This window comes from Macaca mulatta, chromosome 11, assembly GCF_049350105.2.
Source record: "Macaca mulatta isolate MMU2019108-1 chromosome 11, T2T-MMU8v2.0, whole genome shotgun sequence".
NCBI classification, from domain to species: Eukaryota; Metazoa; Chordata; class Mammalia; order Primates; family Cercopithecidae; genus Macaca; species Macaca mulatta.
The window spans coordinates 19826236-19838991 of NC_133416.1; positions in this window are offsets into that span (position 1 = coordinate 19826236).

A 12756-nucleotide genomic window follows, 5' to 3' on the forward strand; every position below is an offset into this window, starting at 1 on the left:
ATTACTTTTAAAGCTGGATAGCATTCCATTGTACGTAAATATCACGTTTTTTAATTCATCCATTGATTGACATTTAGGTTGCTTTCAGTTTATGGCTTTTATGAATAATGCTGCAGTGAACATTTGTATACAAATCATCCCTCAAGCTGTTTTTATCGATTCTTTTGGATATATACACAGAAATGGAATTGCAGGATTATATAATAACTTTATTTTGATTTTTTTGAGGAATATCCATGCTGTTATCCATAATGGCTGTGTCATTTTACATTCTCACCAACAGTGCACAACGTTTCCAATTTCTCCTTATCCTCACCATAACTTACTTTTTTTAATAAAAAGATATGTGGGATCATATCTCATTATGGTTTCAACTTGCATTTTCCTGATGATTAGTGATGTTGAACATCTTTCCATAAGGTTAATGGTCACTTACATATTTTCTCTGGGGAAATGACAATTCAAGTCATTTGACAATTTTTTTAGTTATTTGACTTTTGTTATTGTTGTGGACTTGTAGGAGTTCCTTACGCATTAACCCTTTATTAGGTATTTGGTTTGTAAATATTTTCTCCCATTCCTTAGGTTACCTTTTAGCCCTTTGATTATTACAATTGCTATAAAAGAGTTTTTAAGCTTGATGTAGTCCCACTTGCTTATTTTTGCCTTTGTTGCCTATGTTTTTGGTGTCATATCCAAGATATCATTGCAAAATCCAATGTCATGAAGCTTTTCTTCTATGTTTTCTCCCAGGAGTTTTACAGTCTCATGTCTTAACAGATATATCTTAAACTGATACTAAAGATGTATCGGATTTGAGATATCTTTTTGATATATTTGAGATAACTTTTATATTAATATATGGTGTAAGGTAAAGGTTCAACTTTATTCTTTTACATGTGGGTATGCAAAACACCATAGTGTTTTGATTATTATCACTTTATGATACGTTTTGAAATCAGGAGTATGAGCCCTCCAGCTTTGTTTTTATTAAAATTGTTTTCGCTATTGGAGGCCTTTTGAGATTTCTTAGGAATTTTAGAATTTTTTCTCCATTTCTCTAAAATATGCTGTTGGGATTTTGATAGAGATTGCATTGAATCTGCAGATGGCTTTGGGTACCATGAACATTTTAGCAATATTAAGTCTTGCACTCCATGAACATGAAATGTCTTATAGCTTTATTCTCTTCTTATTTATTTCAGCAATATTTTTTAGCTTTTAGTGTGCAAGTCTTTTGCTTTTTTGGTTAAGTTTATACCTAAGTAATTTATTATTTTTGATGCTATTGTAAATTGAATTGTTTTCTTAATTTTCTTTTCAGATTATTATTTTGTAGTCTATAGAAATGCAACTGATTTTTTGTCTATTGATTTTGTATCCTGCAGCTTTGCTGAAATTATTAGTTCTAACAATATTTTTGTTGAGTCTTTAGTGTTTTCTATATATGAGATTATATCTGTAAGCAAAGATAATTTTACTTCTCCCTTTTAGATGTAGGTCTTTTTTTTTCCCCCTTGCTTAATTGCTGAGGCTAGGACTTTCAGTTCTGAGTTTAACAGAACACAGGTGAGAGTGAATATTCTTGCTTTATTCCTTATCTTAGAGAAAAAGCTTTCACTTTTCACCATTGAGTGTGATGCTAGCTATGCATTTTTCATATATGGTCTTTATTATGTTAAGGTAATTTACTTCTCATCCTAGTTGGTTGAGTGTGATTTTTTTTTCTCTTTTAATGTGGTAAAACACACATAACATAAAATGTATTCTTTTAACCATTTTTAAGTACAGTCCAAGAATATTAAGTGCATTCATATTGTTGTGCCTTCATTATCAAACAGTTATCTCCAGATCTCATTTCATTTTGCAAGACTGAAATTCTATATCCCGTCAAAAATTACTTCTCATTACTCCCTTCCGATGGCCCTTGGCGACCACCATTCTACTTTCTTTTTGTATGATTTTAATTACACTGAGTACTACATACAACTAGAATCGTGCAGTATTTGTGTGTGTGTGTGTGTGAGTAGCTTATTTTGCTTAACCTAATGTCCTCAAGATTTATCATGTTGTAGCATATGTCAAAATTTTCTTTTTTTCTATGGCTGTCTGTAAAAGCTAAACTTAATTCTGTCATTTTAAAGTGTGTTTCCTGCAAGACTTATAGCTTTCTTGTCTGAATTTCCTGCCATACTCTTTTCCTTTGTTTTTATTTAATTTTTTTTTTGTAGTGAAACAGTCAAATTTCTTTTTCATTATCTTTTGTGTATATTCTGTAGCTATCTTTTGTGTGGTTAACATAGGAATTAGATTTAAAATTCTAAAGCTAAAACACACTAATTTGGATTTATACCTGCTTAACTTCAATATATACAGAATATTTGCCCCTTTACATCCCTTTCACCACTTCTTACAGTTGCTGATGTCACAAAATTATATTGTGTGTCCAAAACATAAACCAACAATTTTTAAAATGCATTAGTCTCTTAAATTATGTACAAAATAAAATGTGGAGTTATAAATCAAAGTTACAATAATACTGCTTTTAAGAGGACCTATTATGGGGAGGGGGGAGAGGGAAGGGATGGCATTGGGAGTTATACCTGATGTAAATGATGAGTTGGTGGGTACTGACGAGTTGATGAGTGCAGCACACCAACATGGCACAAGTATACATATGTAAGAAATCTGCACGTTGTGCACACATACCCTAGAACTTAAAGTATAATTTAAAAAAAATAAAAAAATAAAAAATGCATTAATCTCTTTAATTATGTAGAAAATATAAAGTAGATTTACAAACCCATATTACAATAATACTAGCTTTTATAATTTCTCATATATTTACTTTTACTGAGATCTTTGTTTCTTGATATCGCTTCAAGTATTCTCTAGTGTCTTTTAATTTCAACTTGCAGGAACCGTTTCAGCACTGAATGTAACTTTGGTTCTTCTTTTTTCCTTCCCAAGGTTGAAGTCATGTATTAGAAGTTTTCACCCAATTTTGCTGAGCTTTGTCAGCTTGCAGGAGGGACAATTGTGGATAAAATAAAATAGCTTTTCTTACTTGTTAATTTAATGTGGCTATTTTTTGCTTTGTGCTTGTCTGGATATATTAGTCAGGGTTCTCTAAAGGGACAGAACTAATAAGGTAGATGAATATATGAAGAGGAGTTTATTAGGAGAACTGACTCACAGAATCACAAGGTGAACTCCCACAATAGGCAATCTGCAAGCTGAGGAGCCAGGAAGCCAGTCTGAGTTCCAAAGCCTCAAAAACAGGGAAGCCAATAGTGCAGCCTTCAGTTTCTGGCCAAAGGCCTGAAAGCCCCTGGCAAATCACTGGTGTAAGTCCAAGAGTTCACAAGCTGAATAATTCAGAGTCTGATGTTCGAGGGCAGGAGGCACCCAGCACGGGACAAAGGGAAGCCAGAAGACAGCCAGTCTAGCCCTTCCACATTCTTCTGCCTGCTTTTAGCCATGCTGGCAGCTGATTAGATTGTGCCCACCCAGATTGAGGGTGGCTCTGCCTCTCCTAGTCCATTGACTGAAACGTTAGTCTCTTTTGGCAACACCCTCACAGACACACTCAGGAACATTACTTTGCATTCTTTGAATTCTTCAATCAAGTTGACACTCAATATTAACCATTACACTGCGGTACTGCATCTTCTTAATTGGTTTCTGGAATTCTCATGAAGGCTTTTGGGTTGCATATTGTTTTTAAGTCATTGTCTCTGTGGGGAACACCAAAATCTGTGGCTTTCCATTCTGCCGTCTTGCATGAAACAGAGGATGCCTTTTATATGACTTACTTTGCTTTCTGCTGTCAAATTTCTTTCTTTGTCTTTCAATAATTTGATTGTAATGTGTTGCAGTGTTTATTTTTGAGTTTATTTTAGAGTTAGTGGGCCTATTTATATGTGTAGGTGTATGTCTTCCATAAAATTCAGGAAGTTTTAGGTCATTATTTCTTCAAATGTTCTTTTTGTCTTTTTCTTTCTCTCCTCTTCTCTGGGACTGCTATTATAAATTTGTTGGTATTTGTCATTATTAGTTGGACTATTTGTACATGTAGATGTATGTCTTCCATCAAATTTGGGAAGTTTTAGGTTATTATTTCTTTAAATGTTCTTTTTGTCTTTTCCCATCTCTCCTCTTCTCTGGGACTGCTATTATAAATATGTTGGTACACTTGATGGTGTCCCACAAGTCTCATAGGCTTTTATTTTTCTTCATTCTTCCTTTTCTTTTTAGTCTTTAAACCAGATAATCTCAAATGGCCTTTCATCAAGATCTCTGATTTTTTTTTCTTATTACTGTTCAAATTTGTTGTTGATATCTATTAGTGATTATTTTCACATAAGTTATAAATTTCTGCTTTGGAATTTTTGTTTCCTTTTTATAATTTCTATCTCTGTTGTTTTTCTTCATTTGCTAAGACATCATTCTTCTTATTTAGTTCTTTGTTCATGGGTTCATTTAGCTCTCTGGGCTTATTTAAGGAAATTAATTTAATGGTTTCCAATATCTGAGTTTTCTCTGAGACAATTTGTATTTATTTCCTTTTTTTCCTGTGAATAAGCCACATATTTTTATTTAATTACATGTCTCATATATTTCTTAAACTAGACATTTTGAATATTATGTGTAATAAATCTTGAAAGAAGATTCTCCCCACCCTCAGGGTTTACTGTTGCTGCTTATTATGGTTTGTTGTTTTTTTAGTAACTTTTCTAAATTACCTTTGAGAAGACTGCATTCTTTGTAAGTGGCCACAAAATCTGTCTTTCTTAGAGTAATGGCTCATCTAGTGATTTGACAGAAATGCCCTTACATTCTTGGAGTTTTTTTTTTTTTTCTTAATCTCTCCCTGTCATTTCAGATTTTCTCCACATTGGGACACTCCTTCAATGCTTAACCAGGATGTTTACAACTCTAACTTAGCCATCACTTCCTGTTTGCATGTAGTCTAATTGTCAACCAGTGGTAAAAATTTATGGTCTTAGTAGTCTTTACTGACCTTACACTGTATGTGCACATGGATTTTTAGATTCCCTGGTTAAGTGGGAGATTTTTATTTTTCTTTTTTTTGAGATGAAGTCACGCATTGTCACCCAGGTTGTAGTGCAATGGTGTGAGCTTGACTCACTGCAACCTCCACCTCCTGGGTTCATGTGATTCTTCTGCCTCAGCCTCCCAAGTAGCTGGGATTACAGGCACACAGAACCACACCTGGCTAATTTTTTGTATTTTTAGTAGAGATGGGGTTTCACTATGTTGACCAGACTGGTCTTGAACTCCTGAACTCGTGATCTGCCCACCTTGGCATCCCAAAGTGCCAGGTTTTTAGGCGTGAGCCACCGCACCTGGCCTATATGGGAGCTTTTCAAAACCCTTATTCAGTCCATATTCCTCCATGTGTCTCCTTTCCCACACTTTTCCTTCCTAGGCTATTCATTTCGTATACTACTTGTGCCAATGGTTACTGTCTGTCACAGGCAGCTTCACCTCGTTTGTTTCTTCTTATGCCTTTGACAAATGTCACCTGAGAAGCCTGTTCATCCTGAAAAATTCCACGGTAGGCAAAACAAAAGCAAGCTCTTTAGCTTAGTTTTCAGAGAGCCACCAGACATATCAAAACACACTATTTCAACACTTTGAGGATAAGGTCCTCTATTGCTTCCTTCACTACCAACAAGTTTTATGAGAAATTTGACAGCTATGTTTGCAGTCACTGATGTGCTGGGGAATGATTTGATTCCAGAGTTTTGAAAAAGGTTATTCAGGCAGGTGTTTTTTTTTTTTTTTTTTTTTACCCAGTAATAGTTGTTTTAGTGGAGGGATAGAGTTTTGGAGTTCCCTACTCTGCCATTTTAAGTAACATCATATCATACCACCATCATTTTATTTTCTGATAATTTTTATAACAATTCTAATTTTATAAATTAATAAACTTATAATTTAAAAACCTCACATTTAAATAAAAATCATTGAAATAGACAAACATTTTTCTAGATTGCTTTGAAAATAATTCTGTAAATTATCTCTGGACTCTTGAAAAAAGAGCATAGGGTTGTATTTATAAACATTCAAATTTTATATTTGTGATGTGAACTAAATTCTCTATAGGTTGACTATTAGTTTTGTTTGTTAATTTGGCGATGGTGGATCCTGTTGATTTTTGAAAGACTGAAAAAATTTATAAAATGTTTTAATACATTTTTGTTGTTTGTAATGTTTCCATGTATTTTTAAAATATACATTTTCTATATCTTGAAGTAATTTTATCAGACAGGCAAAAGTTAATGATTTTCATATAATTACATTTTAATTGTGACTAGAACTTTTTTTAATTATTAAATTTATTCCTCTATCTTACTTAATGTATTTTTTCTTCAAATTCTACTTTGTACGATATCAATTTTGTCTGCGTACTTTATTTTTTTTGTTTGCATTTGGCTAATACATTTTAACCAATCCTTTATATTTTATCATTCTAGGGTCACTTTATTTGAGATGAAGAGCTGATTTTAAAAAATGATGTTTTAAATCAAATTAATATTTTTTGCCTTTATGTAGACTAGGTGCTTGAAGCATTTGCATTCAGTGTTATAATTTATATTTTCTCTGGTATTGTAGAATTGTGTTTCTTCTTATTTCTTTTCCTACACATCAGGAATCATAGAAAATATGATTGCCATTGGTCATGCTGTATTGAATGTGCAAGACCATTTCCAGGCAGAGTAAACCTGCTGTTCTTTCCTGGCCCTACTAAAGATAAGAGGGGCTCTATAAGTTAGCATAACTTAACCCATACCCATAGCCTATTAAAAATAAATTAATGGGCCAGGTGCGGTGGTTCATGCCTGTAATCCCAGCACTTTGGGAGGCCAAGGCGGGCGGATCACGAGGTCAGGAGATCAAAACCATCCTGGCTAACACAGTGAAAGCCATCTCTACTAAAAATACAAAAAAAAAAAAAGAAGAACTGAGTGTGGTGGCAGGTGCCTGTCATCTCAGCTACTTGGGAACCTGAGGCAGAAGAATTGCTCGAGCCCAGGAGGCAGAGGTTGTAGTGAGCCGAGATTGTGCCAATGCACTCCAGCCTGGGCGACAGAGCAAGACTCTGTCTCAAAAATAATAATAATAATTAATTAATTTTTAAAAATAAAATAAAATAATGTGTCACAGTGACTTCTCACAGTTTGGGAGTTTTGCTAAATTGGCCATTGTTGTTTCATTGCCCAGAATCCACTTACCATTCTTATGGCAGAAGCATCCCCATAATGTTGTGAGAAATATTACTTTTTTCCCACTCCCAGTAAATGTTTGAATAAATTCTCACATTCTTCCCTGGGATTTTAGCATATGACTTATGCCAAAGCAATCAGGGTAATTATATTACTTTGGTCATAGTGCTTGTATCAGGATGAGACATTAATTCAATCAAAGACAATAAAAGGCAGTGATTGAATGACTTTTGTAGTAGCCACCAAAAATATATTTTTCTTGTGGATTTCATGGGGTGAGAGTGTAAGATGTGGGGCTTGTGCAGCCATCTTGCTGGCATCTTTCCATGTGGCTTGCTTGCTGACCTGCGGAAGAATAACAGCTAGTATGTGTATCCTAGGGATGTTGTTTTATTTCTCAATGGAACCCTTCCTCAGTCGCCCAATTTTATGAGCCCATCAGTTCCCTAACCTATTTGTAAGATAGGCAAGCAGTTTTTAGCCTTAATAATGGTTATATTTTTTTCTTAAAACTTTTAACGTGTTCATTATTAATATCAGAAATTAAATACTAATATATATTTTGTGTAAGAAATATCATATGATTAAATAGAAAAATGAGGCATTCTAAATTCAAAATTAGTATGTTAATTGGTCATTTTGTGGTTGTAGGATTATAGTTGTTAAATATTTATATTACTTTGTAATTTCCAGCTTTTCTCTAATAGAAATTAAATGTATATAATCAAAAATAGAACAACAAATGACCTATATTGTAAAGCTGAGAGTGAAACACACAATTTTAGGCTCAATTACCATACTTGATAGTATAGTTCCCCACTGCCACTTCCAGCAATCTTGCCTCTTTCATCCATATGATCCATGATTTCCAATAGTCACATGATATGTATGTAACCTTACCTAATCTTACTTTGTGCATATCAACATTGGCCATACTTCTAAGACAAGCCGCTTTCAACCAAACTATCTCTTTCATTTTTTCTCTTAGCATTATTTTTCTTGTTTACCTGATTGAAATTCTTAAGATTGGAATTGCATACCCCACTCTCTCATCACCTAATCACAATGCTCCACTCAACTTGGGAACTCCAAAATATTCTGACTTGATTAATTTCTTTCCTTCTCTACCATGACAATTCTAATTTTGAAAAAAAAAATGGTATTTATCCTGGACTACTGAAGTAGCCATAGAACTAGAAAACCTTGTCTTTCTATTACTCCACATACGTTAGAGGTGCAAAAAAACTCCTTTAAAGTATCTGGTTAAAACTATCCAATGTCTTTCTATAGCACTTGAAATAAACTCCTAATTCTAGCTTATAAAGCCCTATGTAATCTGTTTTGTTCCTACCCTTCATATTACCCTTGGACTACCCTCCCCTTCTCTCTGGCTCTACTCTAGCCAAATTAGCCTCTTCCCTTTCTTCCTTAAGCCTTTGGACAAGTTGCATCCTTTGCCCAGAAGACTCTTCCTTCTGGTATTTAAAAAGGTTTGCTTCTTGTCAATTAGTGCACAATTCAAGACTTACGTCCTCAGAGAAACTTTCAATTGACAATTCAATATAATGTATCTCTGAAACAGAAATTTATTCTCCAGAATAGCATGCTTTGTCATTGAATGGTTTCTTAGTTATTTGTTTAGTTAGCTGTTTATTGTATTATCTCTCACACTATAATGTAAGTTCCATTATGTCTGTCGTAGTCTTAAGTCTAGAACAATGACTATCTTACAGTTTGTTGCATAAATGATTAATCACTGAATAAATGAACAGGTCAGTATTCCATAAGAAAATGTTCATCATGTCAATGTAAGAATTAATTTTCCCATCTTTACTGTTACATGGCTTCTAAGCATTACTGTACTATAATGAGATTTGTACATGTCTTTCCTCCCCATTATATCCCATGCAATTTGATGAAAATGAGTGCTTTATTTTCCCTTCTTTGTACTTCCCAAGTAAGTGCCTTGCACATTACCTTAGTGTCTTATGCATAATGGCCATTCATAAATGTTTGTCTAATTGAATTATGTTGCCTTTACAAAATCTTAAGAGCCTCTCATGAGCATTCCGAAGGGAAAGATTTTTCTCTTAGAACCTCTCATGAGTCCTTAGACCAAAATTAATTGCTACTTCCTCTCTGTTTCCATTGCGATTAGTATATGCTAAGTGTTTTGAACAATATGATTTACATTGTAGAAATTCATCAACATGTCTATTTCTACAGCTAAATTGTTTTCTTAAATATAACAGTGCTCAAAAATATCATTGATAATAAATTGCAGTAGCATTCAGTTATGTGTTCATTCTCATCAAAATATGGAGGTCAATATGGAAGACCATTATAATATAAAGATTTTGCAGTCTTTCCAGTTAGTTATTTCTACCAAAGAAAAATCATACATAGTTCTTGAAGGATCTTGACTATTACAGAATCACCACTCAGTCAGCCAAGCAACTTGCTTGAGAAAACAAAGCTGAAGTTATTTACATGCATTTTGCCTAACCAATCCGTGAAATCTATGACAATGAAGTAGAGCCCATAGTTCAGTTTTTGTTTAGGGAAGTATGTGATACAATTCTTTTTTTTTTCCTTTGCTTTAGTATTCTGGTAATAACAGACAATCTTCTCAGGAAAGGATAGTTTTTACAAGTATATAATAATTATGTTTTCATTAATTTCTAATATGCTTTGTCTTACTCTGAAAAACAAAAACAAAAACAAAACTGGACTATATACCATCAAAACAAACACATCAAACACAAAAGGAAGTTCAGCACAAATGAAACTTCCTAAACGATACCTGCCCCTTGGCTGATTTTTTAAAGAAACGTGTTCTGGCTCAAACCACCTTCAATATATTCGGGAGGAACAGAAATTGTGCCTTTGAAATAGGGAGTTCCACTTTAAGGAAACCCAACACTCTTTAATGCCCCTGTGTGACTATGACTTCAATGTTTCTTCATCATTCAATTGTTCATTTGTTTGTTTTTTAATAGACCACTTTTTGCCAGGCACTGTTACTGAATCTGGGAATACAGTAGTGAATCGGACAGAGTAGGCCCTAGCTAACAGACATTTGTCATTCTAGTGAAAAACTTGAGAGTTCATCATGTACTAGATAGGGTAGGCATTTTTCTTCAGGTACTTTATCTTTTCTATCCCTTACAAGATGAAGCCACCAAAACTGATGAATGGCATACTTGTCACTGAAAGTAGAATAGTGGAAGATAGCAAAGACCATTCTTCCCCTATAAATTAGCCTGAAAATTTTGTAGCCATCCAGACTTTATCTCACTGGTCTGAACAATCCAACAAGAACAAAGCATTGCAGTAGCTCTTAGCTGAGATCCAGATTCTCCAGGTGGTAGACTGATGAACTGTAAATAATAAGTAATCATCCAGAATCCCAACAATGCAACTTGTTAGGAAGAAAACATACAGATTCAAATTTTATTCTTTTAACTTTCATCCCATGATGTCACTAGATAGTTCACAATACTAACAATGACCTATAGTGAGCATCTGGCAAAATGTCCTCAAATATTTGAGCAAAACTGATGTTTGTTGAGGCCACACAATTCCTAAGAATTTAAAAATATTATTCTGTGCATGTTTGATTTTAAAGCTCCCCTGGTCATCACTGTGGTAAATTTTATTTTGGATCTTTCATTTCATATGGCTGTGGCAACACCTTAGTGGTCGTAAATACTTTTGCCAAGAAGGCAACATTAATCCATGCCAGCCATCATTATACAGTTCATATGAAAGTCCAGGAACTAAATGAACTTTACTATTCTTCAGGTTATTTGACTTTCTGGGTCAAGTATTCAAACAACTCCATGTCAATCTAGCAAGTATATGACTGAGAATAAAACGTGCCTGGTATCTATCAAATGGGTCAAGAAAGAGTGCTTCAAACAGTTCTGTAATCTTAGCATTGCAGAATTTGCCTGCCACAATTTACTACATTTTATTTTACCCATGACCCTTAGATTAATAATCTGCTACAACCACTACTTTTCCTAGTAGTGCATTCGTATCTGGAAAGGCTACACAGTTTTTGGCAAGTAACATCATATTGGACCAAGACGCAGCACAATGTTTTCCCAACTGATGCTGGAGATTGCAGGCAATGTTTATTGTAGGGCTTGAGGAGTAGTGTTTGGTCTGAGGTATATTTCAGAGAGAAATACTGCATAGCTCTCTTCCCAGTGTATAAACCATATATTATACCATCCGCCTTTGCCAAAATCGGCAGAAACTCTACCTCAAGTGAGTCAATGGAATGAAGATCATCAACCTTATGGCCTCGTAGCCTTACCACCAATCTACTTTATTTTATATCTCTTCTTGGTTTGCCAGAAATAATTTTATACAGGAATGACTTACATAATGGGTTAAGTCTGAACATCTGTTGACATTGCGGTTAATGTCAATACACATCTATGACCACATGTATTTGTTAATATAATTATTCACATATTTATCCCATTGTCTTTGTCTGTGGAGTTTGCAGCTGCTCACTCTGTATATTTTTCTTCGTCATTCCTTCATTGTCTCATGTAAAAATTCCTATACTCCCAGCCATGCTATCCTATTCATCCCATGTGAAAGGAAATGCAGAGAGGTTCAGGTAAATTGTTACTGACAACTGTTTTTCCTGTAACAATTATTATAGAGAAAATTAGCAATATTAGGGACATCAAAACAATTCCAAAAGAGCTGTGTCTTGTACTCGGCATATACTAATTCAAGAGGTCAATGTTCCTCTGCCAGGAGGTGGCATGTGTATGTACTCTCTTAAGGAATCTGTAAGATAAAGATCCTTAAAACTTGAATGTTGATTAGAAATATAGCCTATCCATAAAGTGTTGTTTTTGTCTCTGTAGCAAGAGTAATGGTTATTATATGACATTACTGGATGTGGGGTGAGAGATTGCCAAGTTAATAACTCTAGAACTTTATATTCTTAGACAAGAAATATAGGCACTTGTAAAGGTTTAGGAATTTGTATGGGGGGTGGGGGCTATGTGTCATTGCAATAGAGTATCTCACTATACTGTGTAGTGGCACTTAAAGTATCTAAGTAGGAATACTCTACCAGTTTAGCAGTAGAGGGCAAATAATGATGCAGATAATGAATTACACAATCTGTAAGCAACCACTCTGTTGAATTTTCTATGGAAAAAGGACATGATATCACTAGTGCCTTAGGCTTAAACCATTTTGATATGTTATAAACTGGAAATGATAGTGACCTGAATGCTTAAGAAGCACTAGAAACTAGAAAATATGAAAATCTGCAGGTGGAAACCTTAAATATTGCATACTTCTTTGGCTGGTTCTTTCTTCGTGTTGCAAACATCAATTATTAAATACTACCGACATTATTTAAGTAGTCACTTTTAATCATAATATTTTACATGTATATTTATACCACCATAATGAAAGTTCCCAATGTGTTTTACCAACTATACATAGCTTTATTAATAAACTGTGG